Below are 21,733 nucleotides of genomic sequence, written 5' to 3' on the forward strand. Positions count from 1 at the left end.
AAGCATGTTTATTCTCAGGTGAATACTAAGAGCTTCCGTTGTTGCATACTAAAATAAGGACAAGATTTGGAGTCCATGTTTGTATGATATTGTGTAAAAACTGCATTCAAGAAACTGATTTCGATGTAACATATTTGTATTGTAAACCATTATGTAATGGTCGTGTGTAAACAGGATATTTTAGATTATCATTATTTGATAATCTACGTTAAGCTTTTTAAACCTTTATTTATGAAATAAAGGTTATGGTTTGTTTTAAAAATGAATGCAGTCTTTGAAAAACGTCTCATATAGAGGTCAAAACCTCGCAACGAAATCAATTAATATGGAACGTTTTTAATCAATAAGAACGGGACATTTCAGTTACTATCCGAGCATTGGTCTTAGAGAACCAGAATTTTGCATTAGTGTGTCTTATCGAGTTTGTTAGGATGCATTAGTGAGTCTGGACTTCGACCGTGTTTACTTGAAAAATGATTGCTTAACAAATTTTGTTGGAAACTATATATTTTTAACATGTGAATATTATGTGATATATTAATCTCTTAACGCGTTTGATATTATGTGATAGATGTCTACCTCTAGAACAAGTCCCATTGACTCACCTAATAATAATGAAGAGTCAAATGTAAATTGGAATGATTCGTGGACTGATTCACAAGTTCCCGAAGAAGAACCGGAAGAAGAATCAGAACCGGAAGAAGAATCAGAACCGGAAGAGGAGGAACCGGAGGAGAAAATAGAACCGGTGGGGGAAATAATAAAACGGTTAAGTAAAAGAAAATCCTTAACCAACCGACCAAGGTTAATTATGGTCAATGGTGTTTCCGCCAAGGAAGCAAAATATTGGGAGGATTACCAATTCTCCGATGAATCGGATTCCGACGAGAATTCCGATGATGTTATAGAAATTATCCCAACTGAATTTAAAAAGGCAAAAGAAAATAATAAGGGAAAGGGCATAAAAATAGAGAAATCTAATTCCAACCCCGATGAACTTTATATGTATCGTAAACCCCCGAAGCCCTTAAGTTGTAACAATGACCCGGGAACCTCTAAACCACCAGGTTTTTTCTAAACCGTTGTGGAAAATGACAGCTCGTATTAGGGGAACATCATATATCCCTAGAAACTTGGCAAAACGAACCAAAACCGAAGAAGAAGAAACAAGCGAGTCGGAATAAGATAGTTGTATTCGTGTGATGTAATATATGTAATATAGTGTGCTTATGCTTTATGATATATGTAAAAATTGCTTCTATTAATAAGTATTTTTTTTTATGAATCTAACTCTTGTCTATTTTACAGTATAAAAACACAAAATGGATAGACAACCCAATATTTTAAGAGACCTACCCGGAGACATGATTGATGAAATCTTGTCTAGAGTCGGTCAGAATTCTTCGGCACAACTATTTAAGGCGAGATCAGTTTGTAAGACATTCGAAGAACGTTCCAAGAATGCCTTGGTTTATAAAAGGGTTTCGTTAGAAAGATGGGGGATATCACATTGGGAAATCCATAAGTTACGATGTGTTTACTTTGACGTATATATTGCGGAGAACCCAAATGCTATTTTACGCAATGGGTTAAGAAATTATTTTGACTCAATATATCCGAATATTGGACTTCTTGATTTAGAAAAAGCGGCTAACATGCAACATAAAGAAGCATGTTATGCTTACGGATTAGTAATGTTCGCTTCTCACCAAAGTGAGAATAAGAACATCGGGCTACAACTATTAAACAAAACGTTCCCACAAGTGACGGAGTCGGTAATTGGGGTAAGAAATGAGGTTTTTAGGTTATTACGAGACTGTTGGTCATTACGTAACCCTCGTCCCTTTGACGACGTTACAACACGTTGTCTTATCAACAGCCATAACGATTATGTTCCACAAGACCAAGGATGGGAAGTAGTCCTAGTAAAACCAGAATGCATGACTTATTTCTGGACGTATGAATTACGTGTCTTTATTGCCTTTGCTGAACGACTTGTGTACTAGCTAGAATTATCTTCACAACTATCTTGTATCAAAGTTATTGTGTGCTATATTTCATGCTTTATGTAAAATAAGCGGTATTGTAAGTTTGTAAAATATTGTATAAAAGTTTGAACGCGAAATATTATTATAATCAGTTTTTCATATAGAATTGTAGTAGTTGAATTGTATATTAGCTACTAAGTATGAACTTAACGGGTAGGTACTACCCGAATTTAAACTTATAAAACGCTAATATGAAGAAAAAGCTTTTATAAATGAGTTCATATTATGCTACGAAATACTATTAACTACTCTTAATATTCTGTATGACTAACTTGTTCCATTTGACTATTTTGAAGGAAATGGCACCGACTACTCGACACACCGTGAATATGAATGAAGAGGAATTCCGTACTTTTCTAGCTTCAAACATAGCCGCAGTACAGGCTGCGCTACATACTAACAATAACCTTGGATCTAGCAGTACAGGAAATCGTGTAGGATGCACCTACAAAGAATTCACTGCCTGCAAACCTTTGGAATTTGATGGAACCGAAGGACCGATCGGATTGAAACGGTGGACCGAGAAGGTCGAATCGGTGTTTGCCATAAGTAAGTGTACCGAAGAGGACAAAGTGAAGTACGCTACGCATACCTTCACAGGTTCTGCGTTAACATGGTGGAATACCTATCTAGAGCAAGTGTGACAAGACGATGCGTACGCACTACCGTGGTCAGCATTCAAGCACTTGATGAACGAGAAGTACCGTCCCAGAACCGAGGTTAATAAGCTCAAGACAGAACTTAGAGGGTTACGAACCCAAGGATTTGATATTACCACATACGAAAGACGATTCACAGAATTGTGCCTATTGTGTCCGGGAGCGTTCGAAGATGAGGAAGAGAAGATCGACGCATTTGTGAAAGGATTACCGGAAAGAATCCAAGAAGATATAAGTTCACAAGAGCCCGCCTCCATACAACAGGCATGTAGAATGGCTCACAAACTAGTGAACCAGATTGAGGAAAGAATTAAAGAACAGACTGCTGAAGAGGCCAATGTAAAGCAAGTCAAAAGAATGTGGGAGGAAAACGGTGATAAGAATCACCAATACAACAACAACACCAATTACAACAATAATCGCAACAATTATCCCAACAATCGCAACATCAATCGCAACTACAACAAACGGCCCAACAACAACGGCAACAACAACAACAACAACAACAACAACAAAAACAACAACAACAGCAACTACAACAATCATCCCAACAACAATAATAACCACAACAACAACAACAACAACAACAATCAGAAGCAGCTATGCCAAAGGTGTGAAAAGTATCACTCGGGGTTCTGCACCAAATTTTGCAACAAGTGTAAAAGAAATGGTCATAGCGCGGCGAAGTGTGAGGTCTACGGACCAGGGGTTAATAGAACGAAAGGAACAAATGGTGTCGGAACTAGTAATGGCGGAGCAAGTAGTGTCGGAGCAAGTTATGCTAATGTAGTTTGTTATAAATGTGGAAAAGCAGGCCACATTATTAGAAATTTCCCGAACCAGGAGAACACGAATGGACAAGGCCGCGGAAGAGTTTTCAATATTAATGCGGCAGAGGCACAGGAAGACCCGGAGCTTGTTACGGGTACGTTTCTTATTAACAATAAATCTGTTTACCTTTTTTTTGATTCGGGTGCGGATAGAAGCTATATGAGTAGAGATTTTTGTGCTAAATTAAGTTGTCCATTGACACCGTTGGATAGTAAATTTTTACTCGAATTAGCAAACGGTAAATTAATTTCAGCAGATAATATATGCCGGAATCGATAAATTAAACTGGGTAGCGAAATATTTAAGATTGATTTGATACCAGTAGAGTTAGGGAGTTTTGATGTAATAGTTGGCATGGACTGGCTGAAGAAGGTGAAAGCAGAGATCGTATGTTATAAAAATGCAATTCGCATTATACGAGAAAAAGGAAAACCCTTAATGGTGTACGGAGAAAAGGGCAACACGAAGCTACATCTTATTAGTAATTTGAAGGCACAAAAACTAATAAGAAAAGGTTGCTATGCTGTTCTAGAACACGTCGAGAAAGTACAAACTGAAGAAAAGAGCATCAATGATGTTCCCGTCGCAAAAGAATTTCCCGATGTATTTTTGAAAGAATTACCGGGACTGCCTCCACATCGATCTGTTGAATTTCAAATAGATCTTGTACCAGGAGCTGCACCAATAGCTCGTGCTCCTTATAGACTCGCACCCAGTGAGATGAAAGAACTGCAAAGCCAACTGCAAGAACTATTAGAACGTGGTTTCATTCGACCAAGCACATCACCATGGGGAGCTCCTGTTTTGTTTGTCAAGAAGAAGGATGGTACATTTAGGTTGTGTATTGACTACAGAGAGTTGAACAAACTTACCAATAAAAACCGTTATCCACTGCCGAGAATTGACGACTTATTTGATCAACTACAAGGCTCATCGGTTTATTGGAAGATCGATTTACGTTATGGATATCATCAAATGCGAGTAAAGGAGGATGATATTCCAAAAACTGCTTTTAGGACGCGTTATGGTCATTACGAGTTTATGGTTATGCCGTTTGGATTGACTAACGCACCAGCTGTGTTCATGGATCTTATGAACCGAGTGTGTGGACCATACCTTGACAAGTTTGTCATTGTTTTCATTGATGACATACTTATTTACTCAAAGAATGACCAAGAACACGGTGAACATTTGAGAAAGGTGTTAGAAGTATTGAGGAAGGAAGAATTGTACGCTAAGTTTTCAAAGTGTGCATTTTAGTTGGAAGAAGTTCAATTCCTCGGTCACATAGTGAACAAAGAAGGTATTAAGGTGGATCCAGCAAAGATAGAAACTGTTGAAAAGTGGGAAACCCCGAAAACTCCGAAACACATACGCCAGTTTTTAGGACTAGCTGGTTACTACAGAAGGTTCATCCAAGACTTTTCCAGAATAGCAAAACCCTTGACTGCATTAACGCATAAAGGGAAGAAATTTGAATGGAATGATGAACAAGAGAAAGCGTTTCAGTTATTGAAGAAAAAGCTAACTACGGCACCTATATTGTCATTGCCTGAAGGGAATGATGATTTTGTGATTTATTGTGACGCATCAAAGCAAGGTCTCGGTTGTGTATTAATGCAACGAACGAAGGTGATTTCTTATGCGTCTAGACAATTGAAGATTCACGAACAAAATTATACGACGCATGATTTGGAATTAGGCGCGGTTGTTTTTGCATTAAAGACTTGGAGGCACTACTTATATGGGGTCAAAAGTATTATATATACCGACCACAAAAGTCTTCAACACATATTTAATCAGAAACAACTGAATATGAGGCAGCATAGGTGGATTGAATTGTTGAATGATTACGACTTTGAGATTCGTTACCACCCGGGGAAGGCAAATGTGGTAGCCGATGCCTTGAGCAGGAAGGACAGAGAACCCATTCGAGTAAAATCTATGAATATAATGATTCATAATAACCTTACTACTCAAATAAAGGAGGCGCAACAAGGAGTTTTAAAAGAGGGAAATTTAAAGGATGAAATACCCAAAGGATCGGAGACGCATCTTAATATTCGGGAAGACGGAACCCGGTATAGGGCTGGAAGGATTTGGGTACCAAAATTTGGAGATATGAGAGAAATGGTACTTAGAGAAGCTCATAAAACCAGATACTCAATACATCCTGGAACGGGAAAGATGTACAAGGATCTCAAGAAACATTTTTGGTGGCCGGGTATGAAAGCCGATGTTGCTAAATACGTAGTAGAATGTTTGATGTGTTCTAAGGTCAAAGCTGAGCATCAGAAACCATCAGGTCTACTTCAACAACCCGAAATCCCGAAATGGAAATGGGAAAATATTACCATGGATTTCATCACTAAATTGCCAAGGACTGCAAGTGGTTTTGATACTATTTGGGTAATAGTTGATCGTCTCACCAAATCAGCACACTTCCTACCAATAAGAGAAGATGACAAGATGGAGAAGTTAGCATGACTGTATTTGAAAGAATTCGTCTCCAGACATGGAATACCAATCTCTATTATCTCTGATAGGGATGGCAGATTTATTTCAAGATTCTGGCAGACATTACAGCAAGCATTAGGAACTCGTCTAGACATGAGTACTACCTATCATCCACAAACTGATGGGCAGAGCCAAAGGATGATACAAACGCTTGAAGACATGCTACGAGCATGTGTTATTGATTTCGGAAACAGTTGGGATCGACATCTACCGTTAGCAGAATTTTCTTACAACAACAGCTACCATTCAAGCATTGAGATGGCGCCGTTTGAAGCACTTTATGGTAGAAAGTGCAGGTCTCCGATTTGTTGAAGTGAAATGGGGGATAGACAGATTACGGTTCCGGAGATAATACAAGAAACTACCGAGAAAATCATCCAAATTCAACAAAGATTGAAAACCGTCCAGAGTCGACAAAAGAGCTACGCGGACAGTAAAAGAAAAGATATAGAATTTGAAATTGGAGAGATGGTCATGCTTAAAGTTGCACCTTGGAAAGGCGTTGTTCGATTTGGTAAACGAGGGAAATTAAATCCAAGGTATATTGGACCATTCAAGATTATTGATCGTGTCGGACCAGTAGCTTACCGACTTGAGTTACCTCAACAACTCGCGGCTGTACATAACACTTTCCACGTCTCGAATTTGAAGAAATGTTTTGCTAAAGGAAATCTCACTATTCCGTTAGATGAAATCCAAATCAACGAAAAACTTCAATTCATCGAAGAACCCGTCGAAATAATGGATCGTGAGGTTAAAAGACTTAAGCAAAACAAGATTCCGATTGTTAAGGTTCGATGGAATGCTCGTAGAGGACCCGAGTTCACCTGGGAGCGTGAAGATCAGATGAAGAAGAAATACCCGCATTTATTTCCAGAAGATACGTCAACACCTCCAACTGCTTAAAATTTCGGGACGAAATTTATTTAACGGGTAGGTACTGTAGTGACCCGAACTTTTCCATATTTATATATATATTAAATGAAATTGTTACTTACATGATTAAGTGTTTCCAACATGTTAAGCAATCAAACTTGTTAAGACTTGATTAATTGAAATATGTTTCATATAGACAATTGACCACCCAAGTTGACCGGTGATTCACGAACGTTAAAACTTGTAAAAACTATATGATGACATATATATGGATATATATATATAGTTAACATGATACTATGATAAGTAAACATATCATTAAGTATATTAACAATGAACTACATATGTAAAAACAAGACTACTAACTTAATGATTTTTAAACGAGACATATATGTAACGATTATCGTTGTAAAGACATTTAATGTATATATATCATATTAAGAGATATTCATACATGATAATATCATGATAATATAATAATTTAAAATCTCATTTGATATTATAAACATTAGGTTAACAACATTTAACAAGATCGTTAATCTAAAGGTTTCAAAACAACACTTACATGTAACGACTAACAATGACTTAACGACTCAGTTAAAATGTATATACATGTAGTGTTTTAATATGTATTTATACACTTTTGAAAGACTTCAATACACTTAACAAAATACTTCTACTTAACAAAAAATGCTTACAATTACATCCTCGTTCAGTTTCATCAACAATTCTACTCGTATGGACCCGTATTCGTACTCGTACAATACACAGCTTTTAGATGTATGTACTATTGGTATATACACTCCAATAATCAGCTCTTAGCAGCCCATGTGAGTCACCTAACACATGTGGGAACTATCATTTGGCAATTAGCATGAAATATCTCATAAAATTACAAAAATATGAGTTATCATTCATGACTTATTTACAAGAAAACAAAATTACATATCCTTTATATCTAATCCATACACCAACGACCAAAAACACCGACAAACACTTTCATTCTTCAATTTTCTTCATCTAATTGATCTCTCTCAAGTTCTATCTTCAAGTTCTAAGTGTTCTTCATATATTCTACAAGTTCTAGTTACATAAAATCAAGAATACTTTCAAGTTTGCTAGCTCACTTCCAATCTTGTAAGGTGATCATCCAACCTCAAGAAATCTTTGTTTCTTACAGTAGGTTATCATTCTAATACAAGGTAATAATCATATTCAAACTTTGGTTCAATTTCTATAACTATAACAATCTTATTTCGAGTGGAAATCTTACTTGAAATTATTTTGGTGTCATGATTCTGCTTCAAGAACTTTCAAGCCATCCAAGGATCCTTTGAAGCTAGATCTATTTTTCTCATTTCCAGTAGGTTTATCCAAGGAACTTGAGGTAGTAATGATGTTCATAACATCATTCTATTCATACATATAAAGCTATCTTATTCGAAGGTTTAAACTTGTAATCACTAGAACATAGTTTAGTTAATTCTAAACTTGTTCGCAAATTAAAGTTAATCCTTCTAACTTGACTTTTAAAATCAACTAAACACATGTTCTATATCTATATGATATGCTAACTTAATGATTTAAAACCTGGAAACACGAAAAACACCGTAAAACCGGATTTACGTCGTCGTAGTAACACCGCGGGCTGTTTTGGGTTAGTTAACTAAAAACTATGATAAACTTTGATTTAAAAGTTGTTATTCTGAGAAAATGATTTTTATTATGAACATGAAACTATATCCAAAAATTATGGTTAAACTCAAAGTGGAAGTATGTTTTCTAAAATGGTCATCTAGACGTCGTTCTTTCGACTGAAATGACTACCTTTACAAAAACGACTTGTAACTTATTTTTCCGACTATAAACCTATACTTTTTCTATTTAGATTCATAAAATAGAGTTCAATATGAAACCATAGCAATTTGATTCACTCAAAACGGATTTAAAATGAAGAAGTTATGGGTAAAACAAGATTGGATAATTTTTCTCTTATATATGCATCTTGTTAATGTCGGTTACCAAGTGTTCACCATATGAATGATTTTTATCTCTATGTATGGGATGTGTATTGAAATATGAAATCTTGTGGTCTATTGTTACGATTTGATATATATAGGTTAAACCTATAACTCACCAACATTTTTGTTGACGTTTAAAGCATGTTTATTCTCAGGTGAATACTAAGAGCTTCCGCTGTTGCATACTAAAATAAGGACAAGATTTGGAGTCCATGTTTGTATGATATTGTGTAAAAACTGCATTCAAGAAACTGATTTCGATGTAACATATTTGTATTGTAAACCATTATGTAATGGTCGTGTGTAAACAGGATATTTTAGATTATCATTATTTGATAATCTACGTAAAGCTTTTTAAACCTTTATTTATGAAATAAAGGTTATGGTTTGTTTTAAAAATGAATGCAGTCTTTGAAAAAGGTCTCATATAGAGGTCAAAACCTCGCAACGAAATCAATTAATATGGAACGTTTTTAATCAATAAGAACGGGACCTTTCATTGATGCTCGTGGAATGTTTGTGAACCTTACAAGGCACAGATGATGTTTTTTGGAAAGTTTCGAGTACATCGAAAATGAAAATGTAAAATCAATTATGTAATTGAATAATACACTTGGTTTATTATGAAATGGAATTCATTAAGTTGAAACAGAGATTGTAGTTAACAATGGTTAAGTTGTTAAGGAAGGATGTACATCATTGCATATTAGTAATATAAACTAACCGAGTAGTACCTACCAGTTAAAATTCACGCGTAATAGCTTAGTACGAAAAGATTTATTTTGATTTCAAATTTCATATATATTAAATATACATAAAATTTCTTCAGGGGAAATGAGTTAATACTTCATCAGTTATTGTTGCTGGTATTTCTTGGTAACTACGATGCGTATGACGTTGATGTTCGAGGTACATATTGTGATGTTGAGACTTGTGATGCGAATGTTGTTGGTGGTGGTAATGGTACTGTTGGTGTTGTTGTCGGTGGTACTGTTGATGCCGGTGATTCTGCTGGTGCTTGTAACCTTTGCACCATATTCTCCAAAGCCACTACCCGAGCGCGAAGCTCGTTGACTTCTTCTACTACACCGGGATGATTGGCGGTTCGGACGAGTGGATGAATAAGATCCAGAATTTAAGAGAGTATATTATCGTGACGAGATACTCTGGAAATGAGAGAGAAAATGGTATCTCGAACAGGTTCGCCGGTAAGTGCTTCAGGTTCTTCGCTAAGAGGGCAATGTGGTGGATGGAAGGGATCGCCTTCTTCTTGTCTCCAATAGTTAAGTAGGCTACGAACCCATCCCCAATTTATCCAGAATAGATGATGGCTAATTGGTTGATCCATTCCGGTTACACTGTCTTCGAAATTCAGGTGAATATCCATATCGGAATAGCTGTCAGAGTTTAAAGATTTTGAACTAGATACGGGTTCCATCTTATATAATTAGGGAGATAATTTTTGATATGAATTAGATTATAGAATTTAGTTTGGTAATCTTCAATACATAATTTACATATGTATATATAATACCAAATTCCATAAATCACGGAGAAATTTTCGGAAGATGTCAGGAAAAGTTTACAGTAACAGATACGCTAAGATATGAATTTTGTCTATACACTATTCATGCAATCAATGCAGTAAAACATGTCTAGACTAGGAATGATAAGCAGGTAATTTTCGACAAGAAATGATAAGCAAAACTTTTGACATGCAGACACGGTCGAAGTCCAGACTTACTAATGCATCCTAACAACTATCAGTTAGACACACTCATGCAAGACCTGGTTCGCTAGGACTAACGCTCTGATACCAACTGTGACGATCGCTCCAAATCCATATGGACGAACATGATAATGCTAAAAACGAACATATATTTCATAGCATTATTCCTCAAGAAAGACAAGCTTTTAGTTGCAATTGTTCTATTTACAAGAGATATTCGTTTAAATATTAAAAGTGAAGACAAAAGGCAGATTCGACAAATTGAAGACAAAAAGGTCCAAAGAGCTAAAAAGTACAAGATACAATTAAAAAGGTTCAAAATATTTATAAGGAACGTCTCAAAATGACAAGAGTACAAGTTGCGGAACGCAAAGTACGCGATTTAAAATAATACGCGAGGACGTCCGAAAATCCGGAACCGGGACCTGAGCCAAGAAGAAACGCCCGACGCAACGGACCAAAAATATCTAGTCTACTATGCACAAGAATATAATATAATATATATATAATTATATATAATTATATATTATATATATTATTATTATTATATTACGTCGGCAAGAAGAAAACAAAAGTAGTTGGCTGAATCCAGGGTGGCCATGCGACTCGCATGGCCAGAAGCACAAAACCATGCGAGTCGCATGGTGTGAGATTGTTGGTCAGGTCCTATAAAAAGCCAGTTTTCTGACGAGTTTAACACATAATATATCTCTCTCAATATATACGATTTATATTTATATTTATAATTTATATTTTAATTTTAATTATAATTCTAATAATAAGGGTATGTTAGCGAATGTTGTAAGGGTGTAAGTCGAAATTCTGTCCGTGTAACGCTACGCTATTTTTAATCATTGTAAGTTATGTTCAACCTTTTTATATTAATGTCTCGTAGCTAAGTTATTATTATGCTTATTTAAAACGAAGTAATCATGATGTTGGGCTAATTACTAAAATTGGGTAATTGGGCTTTGTACCATAATTGGGGTTTGGATAAAAGAACGACACTTGTGGAAACTAGACTATGGGCTATTAATGGGCTTTATATTTGTTTAACTAAATGAAAGTTTGTTAATGTTAATATAAAGATTTACAATTGGGCGTCCCTATAAATTACCATATACACTCGATCGGACACGATGGGCGGGGTATTTATATGTACGAATAATCGTTCATTTAACCGGACACGGGAATGGATTAATAGCCACTAGAATAATCAAAACAGGGGTGAAATTACATTCAAGGGTAATTGGTGTAATTGTTAACAAAGTAGTAAAACCTTGGTTTACACGCAGTCGATAACCTGGTGTATTCATTAAACAAAGTATTAAAACCTTGTTACAATTCGAATCCCCAATTAGTTGGAATATTTATCTTCAGGTATAATAATAATTTGACAAGGACACTTGCAATTTATATTTATGACTGATGGACTGTTATGGACAAAAACCAGACGGACATATTGAATAATCCAGGACAAAGGACAATTAACCCATGGGCATAAAACTAAAATCAACACGTCAAACATCATGATTACGGAAGTTTAAATAAGCATAATTCTTTTATTTCATATTTTATTTCCTTTATTTTATATTTAATTGCACTTCTAATTATCGCACTTTTATTTATTGTTATTTTATTTAATCGCACTTTTAATTATCGTACTTTTAATTATCGCAATTTAATTTTATCGCATTTTTATTATTCGCAATTTCATTATCGTTATTTACTTTACGCTTTAATTTAAAAGTCTTGTATTTATTTTATATTTTACATTAGGTTTTAACTGCGACTAAAAGTTTTAAAATCGACAAACCGGTCATTAAACGGTAAAAACCCCCCTTTATAATAATAATATTACTTATATATATATATTTGTATTTTTATAAAAGTAAACTAATATAGCGTTGAGCTTTGTTTAAAGATTTCCCTGTGGAACGAACCGGACTTACTAAAAACTACACTACTGTACGATTAGGTACACTGCCTATAAGTGTTGTAGCAAGGTTTAAGTATATCCATTCTATAAATAAATAAATATCTTGTGTAAAATTGTATCGTATTTAATAGTATTTTTCTAGTAAAATAATAACTATTTTATACCCCTCTGCTCTGACATCAAGTATTTTTGGCGCCGCTGCCGGGGAACATTCGCCGAAGCGAAACGCCATATTTTTAATTTTTAAGTTATAATTAGTTTTTGTAAAATTTATATTTTTGTTTAAAAATTAAAAAGATATAAAAAAAAAGGGCATTTAAAATCGAAAAAAAAAAAAAAGTATTTTAAATATATTTTTAAGTTTTTCTTTTTACAAAATTATAAAGTATTTTAAGTTTATTTTTAGTTTTAAAAATTAAGTTTTATTTTAATTATATATATATTTATATTTAAATAGAAAAACAGAAAAAAAAAAGAAAATAAATATTAAATATACGTGACCTGTCAAATTGAACCTGTCCAGTTGAACCGGTCCAGTTAGTCATGCGACTCGCATGACCCCCCCGGCTTAAATCATGCGACTCGCATGAGGGGTCTGACAGGGCCACATCCAACCCTAATTTCGCATTTATTACGGAGTATATTATATTATTATTATAACTAAACCCTAATTCTATTATTATTATTATAATTAGGTTTTTAATTTATTTAGTTATTTTTACTTTTGTTTACTTTTATTATTTATTTACTTAATACTTTTATAAAAGAAAAATATAAAAATAATATTTTTATAAAATCTAATATTTTTATAACTTTTTATAACTTTTATATTTTTGTATCCTTTAATTGTTTTAGCGTAATTTTTATATTTTCTTCGTTCGTACTTAGTTTTTAGTCTAGTTTTTTTTGCCGTAATTTTATTTTAACTTTAGATTTTTAGGCTTTGCCGTAAACTCTCTTAAGTGCTATTTCCTTAAAATTAAGATTTAGGTGCTTTAGAATTTTGCGACGCCGTTTTACGTTTTAGTTTCTTTTTAAGTTATTTCCATTTGGGATTTAGTTTTTCCTGTAAGCTTTAATATTTTTAGACCTTTTACTATGTATCAATTATCATTCCAATTAGTAATTTCAATTTGCGATTATAATTTTAAGTTAGTTGTAGTAATAAGGTTAAATTAGTTAAGTATTTTTAAGTTTTGATAAGTTTCTTTTAATTTTCCGTCACCTTTTATTTTTCAATCATTTTTCTTTTTCGACATTTTTCGACGCGCAATCTTTTTCTCTCTTATTTCTCGCTATTCTAGTTTTAGGACTTAGAATTTTTTCTACTTCTTATCTAAATTTCTTAAAATTACGAAAATTTATTTTGAGTGGTTAAATTAATAGACATCAAAATTTTCTGGTTCGTAGTAATAGTTGGATTTGTACGTGGACCGGGTTATTGGAGCCAAACAGTCCTCAATTATATTGAGACCAAACGAATCCTGCCCCTCTGCTGCATCTTTTGGCTATTCGAAACGTGGGCAAAATCAGAAAAGTCTATTGATTGGATAACTTATTATAATTTTTCTTTCCTTTTTAAAACTAATAGGATATTCTGTGAATGCACCGAGCAAGACGTTCATCACCTTTTGTACGTTCACCACCTGTAACTCGATCAAGACATCGTTTAACAAATATAACCGCCGTTGATTTTTCTTTAGAATCGTCATCCAGTCGACCAAGTACTTCAGTTCAAATTTCCGATAATCCAGTTTTTGAAACAAACCTCACAATTGAGAATCCAGAAAATATTCAGGAACGGTTCATAGATCCTGAACCATTAAACTTTCCTCCGGAACCACAAATCATTCAAACAGAGATTGTTGAGGAACGAACTATTAAATCAGAATCATCTAGTGATACCGATTCAACAAATTCAATTATGGAGAATCTGGAACCTTTAAGTATGGAAGATCGAATGAGAGCTAAACGCACTGGCCAAGGTCACGCAATTACTCATCCAGACATTAATGCGCCAGATTATGAAATCAAAGGACAAATTCTACACATGGTGACTAATCAATGCCAATTTAGTGGTGCGCCGAAGGAAGATCCAAATGAACATCTACGTACCTTTAATAGGATCTGCACACTATTTAAAATACGAGAAGTGGAGGATGAACAGATATATCTCATGTTATTTCCCTGGACTTTAAAGGGAGAAGCCAAAGATTGGTTGGAATCGTTACCTGAAGGGGCGATTGATACATGGGACGTTTTAATTGACAAATTTCTTAAACAATTCTTTCCTGCATCTAAAGCCGTAAGACTTCAAGCAGAAATTGTTACGTTCACACAGAAGCCAAATGAAACTCTATATGAGGCGTGGACAAGATATGGAAAGTTGTTAAGAGGATGTCCGCAACATGGTTTAGACACCTGTCAAATAGTACAAATATTTTACCAAGGATGCGACATCACTACAAGGAAAGACATAGATATAGCAGCTGGTGGTTCTATTATGAAGAAAACCGAAACTGATGCTTACAAAATTATTGATAACACTGCTTCCCACTCACATGAGTGGCACCAAGAAAAAGATATCATTAGATCATCTAAAGCAGCTAGAGCCGATTCTAGCCATGACTTAGATTCCATTTCAGCAAAGATAGATGCTTTCGAGAGACGAATGGAAAAGATGACTAAAGATATTCATGCTATACGAATTAGTTGTGAGCAGTGTGGAGGACCACATTTGACAAAAGATTGTCTCAGTATTGAATTAACAATGGAACAAAGAGAGAATATTTCATACATAAACCAAAGGCCTGGAAATAATTATCAGAATAATTATCAACCGCCAAGACCGATTTACAATCAAAACCAGAATTATAACCGAAATATTCCATACAACAACCAACAAGGTCCTAGCAATCAACAAGTATCCAACAATACTTATAATCAGCAAAGACCGAATTTTCAAAACAAACCACCACAACAAACCGATGATAAAAAGCCGAATTTAGAAGATATGATGACGAAGCTAGTTGAAACTCAAACGCAGTTTTTCACATCTCAAAAACAAACCAATGAACAAAATGCTCAAGCATTTAGAAATCAACAAGCTTCTATTCAAAATCTGGAACAAGAAGTAAGTAACCTAGCAAGGTTAATAGGTGAAAGAAAACCGGGAAGTTTACCTAGTGATACAAATGCTAACCCCCGGAATGAAACAGCTAAAGCTATTACCACAAGAAGTGGTACAACACTTAAACCACCTGAAATACCTGTAAATTCTGATGAAACTATTCCTACTCCACAAGAACCACAACCTGATAAAGAAAAGGAAAAAGAACCAGTAGTTAAAAAGGTTAATGAAGATAACACAGTTAAGAATAAACCTTATGTTAAACCATACCAACCACCACTTCCTTATCCGAGTAAAATGAAGAAAGAAAAACTTGAAGCCGAGCAATCCAAATTCTTGGATATGTTTAAACAGATAAATGTAAATCTTCCTTTCATTGACGTGATTTCAGGAATGCCAAGGTATGCTAAATTCTTGAAAGATCTAATCACGAATAGAAAGAAAATGGAAGAACTCTCGGCTGTTACTATGAATGCTAATTGTTCAGCAGTGCTGTTGAATAAGATACCAGAAAAACTATCTGATCCAGGAAGTTTCACAATTCTATGTTTTCTAGGTAGTCTTAGTTCAATAGAAGCATTGGCAGACTTAGGTGCTAGTATAAATCTAATGCCGTATTCACTATACGCTAAACTAGACCTTGGAGAATTAAAACCAACCAGAATAAGCATACAACTAGCCGATAGATCAATAAAATATCCTAGAGGGATAATGGAGAACATGCTAGTTAAAGTTGGTACTTTAGTATTCCCAGTAGATTTTGTTGTTTTGGACATGGAAGAAGATTCTCAAGTTCCTCTCATATTAGGAAGACCATTCTTAAACACGGCTAAAGCAATGATAGACGTGTTCGGTAAGAAACTGACCCTAAGTATAGAGGATGAGAGTGTTACCTTTTCAGTTGATAGAGCAATGCAACAACCAATATCGGCAGATGATACATGTTATTATATTCAAACTATAGATGCACATGCAGAATTATTAAAAGAATTTCCAGAATTACAAGGAACAGGAGAATGTTCTTTAGGAGAAGGAAATGAACCAATTGATGAAGCTGAAATGTTAGCTACACTTATAGCTAATGGATATGAACCAACAACAGAAGAAATTCAAATGCTAAAAGAAGAAGACAGATATCGATACAAATCATCGATAGAAGAACCTCCGAAATTAGAGTTAAAGCCACTTCCAAACCATTTGGAATACGCTTATTTACATGGTGAATCTGAATTACCTGTAATAATATCGTCTTCTCTTACTGAAAATGAGAAATCACAACTCATTTCTGTGTTGAAAGCTCATAAACCAGCCATTGCATGGAAGATTCGTGATATTAAAGGAATAAGTCCTTCGTATTGCACACATAAAATCCTTATGGAAGAAGGTCATAAAACGTATGTGCAACGCCAACGAAGACTAAATCCTAATATGCAAGATGTAGTTAAGAAAGAGATTATTAAGCTGCTAGATGCAGGTTTGATATATCCAATTTCTGATAGTCCATGGGTAAGCCCAGTTCAATGCGTGCCTAAGAAAGGTGGCATGACTGTCATCACAAATGAGAAAAATGAGCTTATTCCTACTAGGACTGTAACAGGATGGCGTGTATGTATTGATTATAGAAAATTAAATGACGCCACCAGAAAAGATCACTTTCCCTTACCTTTCATAGATCAAATGTTGGAAAGATTAGCCGGAAATAGTTACTATTGTTTTCTAGATGGATTTTCCGGATATTTTCAAATTCCAATAGCACCCGAAGATCAAGAGAAAACCACATTCACGTGCCCTTATGGTACTTTTGCTTACAAAAGAATGCCATTTGGACTTTGTAACGCCCCTGCAACCTTTCAAAGGTGTATGATGGCAATTTTTCACGACATGATAGAAGAATGCATGGAAGTATTCATGGATGACTTTTCAGTCTTCGGTGATACATTTAAATCATGTCTAGTTAATCTGGAACGAATGCTAATTAGATGCGAAAAATCAAATCTAGTACTTAATTGGGAGAAATGCCATTTCATGGTTAAAGAAGGCATCGTTCTTGGACATAAAATTTCAAAAGAAGGAATTGAAGTGGATAGAGCTAAAGTAGATGTAATTGCTAAACTTCCACATCCCACCAATGTTAGAGGAGTTAGGAGTTTTCTAGGGCATGCCGGTTTTTACCGACGTTTCATAAAAGATTTTTCTAAAATTGCCACTCCTATGAATAAACTCCTAGAAAAGGATGCGCCATTCATCTTTACAGATGAGTGTATGAAATCTTTTAATATTCTAAAAGAAAAACTCACTAATGCACCGATCATGATAACACCAAATTGGAATCTACCATTTGAACTAATGTGCGATGCAAGTGATTTTGCAATGGGAGCCGTTTTAGGACAAAGGATTGAAAAACGATTTCAACCTATATATTATGCTAGTAAGACATTACAAGGAGCACAAACAAACTATACAACTACTGAAAAAGAACTCCTTGCTATTGTCTTTGCATTTGACAAATTTCGATCATATCTCGTTCTAGCAAAAACGGTGGTCTATACCGACCATTCTGCTCTTAGATACCTATTTTCAAAACAAGATGCTAAACCAAGATTAATCCGTTGGATCTTACTCTTACAAGAGTTTGATATTGAAATCCGAGATAAAAAAGGAGCAGAAAATCTCGCCGCTGATCATCTTTCTCGTCTTGAAAATCCCGAATTAGAAGTTCTGAATGAATCGGCCATACAAGACAACTTTCCTGATGAATATCTATTGAAGATAGATTATAAAGAAATCCCATGGTTTGCAGACTATGCAAACTACTTAGTTTGTGGATTCCTTGAAAAAGGATTATCGTACCAAAGACGAAAGAAATTCTTCAGTGATATAAAACACTATTTCTGGGAAGATCCACATCTGTTTAAAAGTTGTCCCGATGGAATAATACGCCGATGTGTATTTGGAGATGAAGCTAGTAAAATTTTAAACCATTGTCACACAGGACCAACAGGAGGGCATTATGGGCCTCAACTAACAGCAAGAAAAGTTTATGAAGCTGGATTCTATTGGCCTACAATTTACAAAGACGCACACCTTCTTTGCAAATCCTGTGATGCATGTCAAAGGGCCGGAAAAATAAGTCAACGTGATGAAATGCCACAAAATGTCATCCAAGTATGTGAAGTATTTGACATTTGGGGTATTGACTTTATGGGTCCATTTCCAAATTCTCATAATAATCTATATATACTCGTAGCCATTGATTATGTATCTAAATGGGCGGAAGCACAAGCTCTCCCAACTAACGATGCACGAGTTGTAGTAAACTTTTTAAAACGTCTTTTTGCAAGGTTTGGAACACCGAAAGCTTTAATAAGTGATCGGGGTACTCATTTTTGTAATAATCAACTTGAAAAAGTTCTTAAAAGATATGGAGTAACTCATAAAATCTCCACCGCATATCATCCACAAACAAGTGGACAAGTTGAAAATACCAACCGAGCTTTAAAACGTATTCTAGAGAAAACCGTAGGATCAAATCCGAAGGAATGGTCCATTAAATTGGAGGATGCACTCTGGGCTTTTAGAACAGCCTACAAAACTCCAATTGGAACCACACCTTTTAGACTTGTGTATGGAAAAGCATGTCATCTTCCAGTAGAAATTGAACACAAAGCATTTTGGGCTTTGAAGACATGTAATCTTGATTTACATGAAGCCGGACGTCTACGATTAAGTCAACTAAACGAATTAGAAGAATTAAGACATGAAGCATACGAAAATTCGTTAATCTATAAAGAAAGAACGAAGAAATGGCATGATAAAAGAATCAGAAGTTCAAAAGAATTTAAAGAAGGAGACAGAGTTCTTCTTTTCAATTCACGATTCAAGCTATTTCCTGGAAAATTGAAATCAAGATGGTCTGGACCATTCATAGTCAAAAGAGTTTTCCCATACGGAACGATAGAATTGATAAATTCAAATGGGATTGAATTTAAAGTTAATGGTCACAGAGTTAAACATTACATACAGGGTCCGATGGAAGTCGACAACGAAGTTAATCACAATTTCGACACCACAGCTAACTAAGTGTGGGGAGAATCAAGTCTTTAAAGGATAATATGTATTTCTGTTAGAGTTAGATTGTCTGTTTTCGTGTAGTTCTCGAAAATGGAACACGTATGGTCTTTCCCTAGCAGACCCTAAAGAACTAGTCTTCTCCCCCCATTCTGAATTTTTATTTTTTTTAGGTTTTTACGAAATGAAGACTGCCTGTGAACTAAACCATGGTCTAATGCTACACGCTTTGATCTCTAAACGTAATAATGACATACTCCCGAGTGAAATAGTATCAGTAATCAGAGAAAGAATGGACGGAGTTAGAAAAGGATCCAGATGCGAAGATAATAAGTTACAATTTGGTAAAGGAAAATCAAAATCCGCAGCGAAAAGAAGAGCACGACACCTAGAAAAATGTCACAAATGCGGAAAATGGTCACATGGAGGTGAAACTATAAGTTCAAACCTTTATCACGGTGCAAGGGTATTATTGATGAGACGTGGTCGGGTATATAGATACGAGGGACCTCAGCGACAGGTAGAGAGAGGTTCGGATGACGAGATGGAGGAGGCGAACAACATTATAGGAGTTGTTCGGGAGACTGCTCTTGATTTAGGTATTCGTATGGAGGATGAATACATGACGAACTATGATAGGCATATGCAGTACGAGGCATGGCAACGCCGGAATGACTACGAGCATTCTCGGCAACGAGAGCATGGCCGATGGGATTATCATCAGCGCCAAATTATAAGCCAGTTGCAGCCTGGCGAGATGTATTATCCGACCCGACCCGCATACTATCCCGCACATCAGCCAGAGATGAGACCACCCTATGATTCATATGATTATGACGCAGCATACCAGTACACCTATAATCAGCCATGGAACCCGGACGCGAACATGAATTGGGATCCATATCCTAATTTTCCTCCTAACCCACCTCCTGATCAGTAGAGATAAGTGGTAATTTTTATTTTTTATTTTAAACACTTAACATTTTATTATGTTTATGTAATGTTGGATATTTTATTATTATTGTGTACTAATATTTTTCTTATAGTTTGAAAGTGGGATGCCAAAGTTCCATTTCAAATTGCATGTATGATTATATTTGTATTGTATGTATTCTATTTTATGCACAAAACAGGGTAAAACAACGCGTTTTCAAAGACTGGCATTAAGTTCAGCAAAAGCAAGTAATTTTGACGACAATGATGCAAAATGTATGTGAAATAACAACAAGACGGAATGAACAAATGACGTGCACCATTTATCATTCAGCAAACAAACGCCAATATATTTGGAAACTTTGGTAAAAATTTAATCATTTTCACACAAATCACCCTCAATAATTTAAAATTGTTACTGATTTCTTGCAAATGAGGACATTGCAAGATCTTAAGTGTGGGAAGGGGTTAAATTCTTTCGGATTTTAAAATTTTTATATTAAACACTTGGTTACCATTAAAAATACTAGTAAAGCAGTAGTTGTATTAGAATCTAGTGCTCTCTGATAAAAAAGAACAGCCCTAGTCTTATATACTGACTACCCAATTCTAGTAAAATTTTTCAAAATTTTCAATTAAATGAATTCAAATCATGTTTATACATATTTATGAACGATAAAACTAGGTTTTAATACCGAAATTATTGTTACCTCGGAAAGGACATAAATTGAGAAACAAACTAAAATGTCAAAATTCATTTAAAATGGAATAGAGGACGATAAAAAGAAAAATAAAAAGCCAAGTGTGGGAAAATTTACCAAGTTATTTTAAACATATGCCACATATATTTGTAACAAATAACTGAAAATACTTTTGCTTTGGACTAAACTAAACTGTTTTACCCGATGAAAGAAAAGAAGAGATGGATCTATACGATGAATCAATTCCATCACTAAAAGGAAGTAAAGTCTTCCGAAAAAGA

This window comes from Rutidosis leptorrhynchoides, chromosome 2 (genome assembly GCF_046630445.1).
Source record: "Rutidosis leptorrhynchoides isolate AG116_Rl617_1_P2 chromosome 2, CSIRO_AGI_Rlap_v1, whole genome shotgun sequence".
Classification (NCBI taxonomy): domain Eukaryota; kingdom Viridiplantae; phylum Streptophyta; class Magnoliopsida; order Asterales; family Asteraceae; genus Rutidosis; species Rutidosis leptorrhynchoides.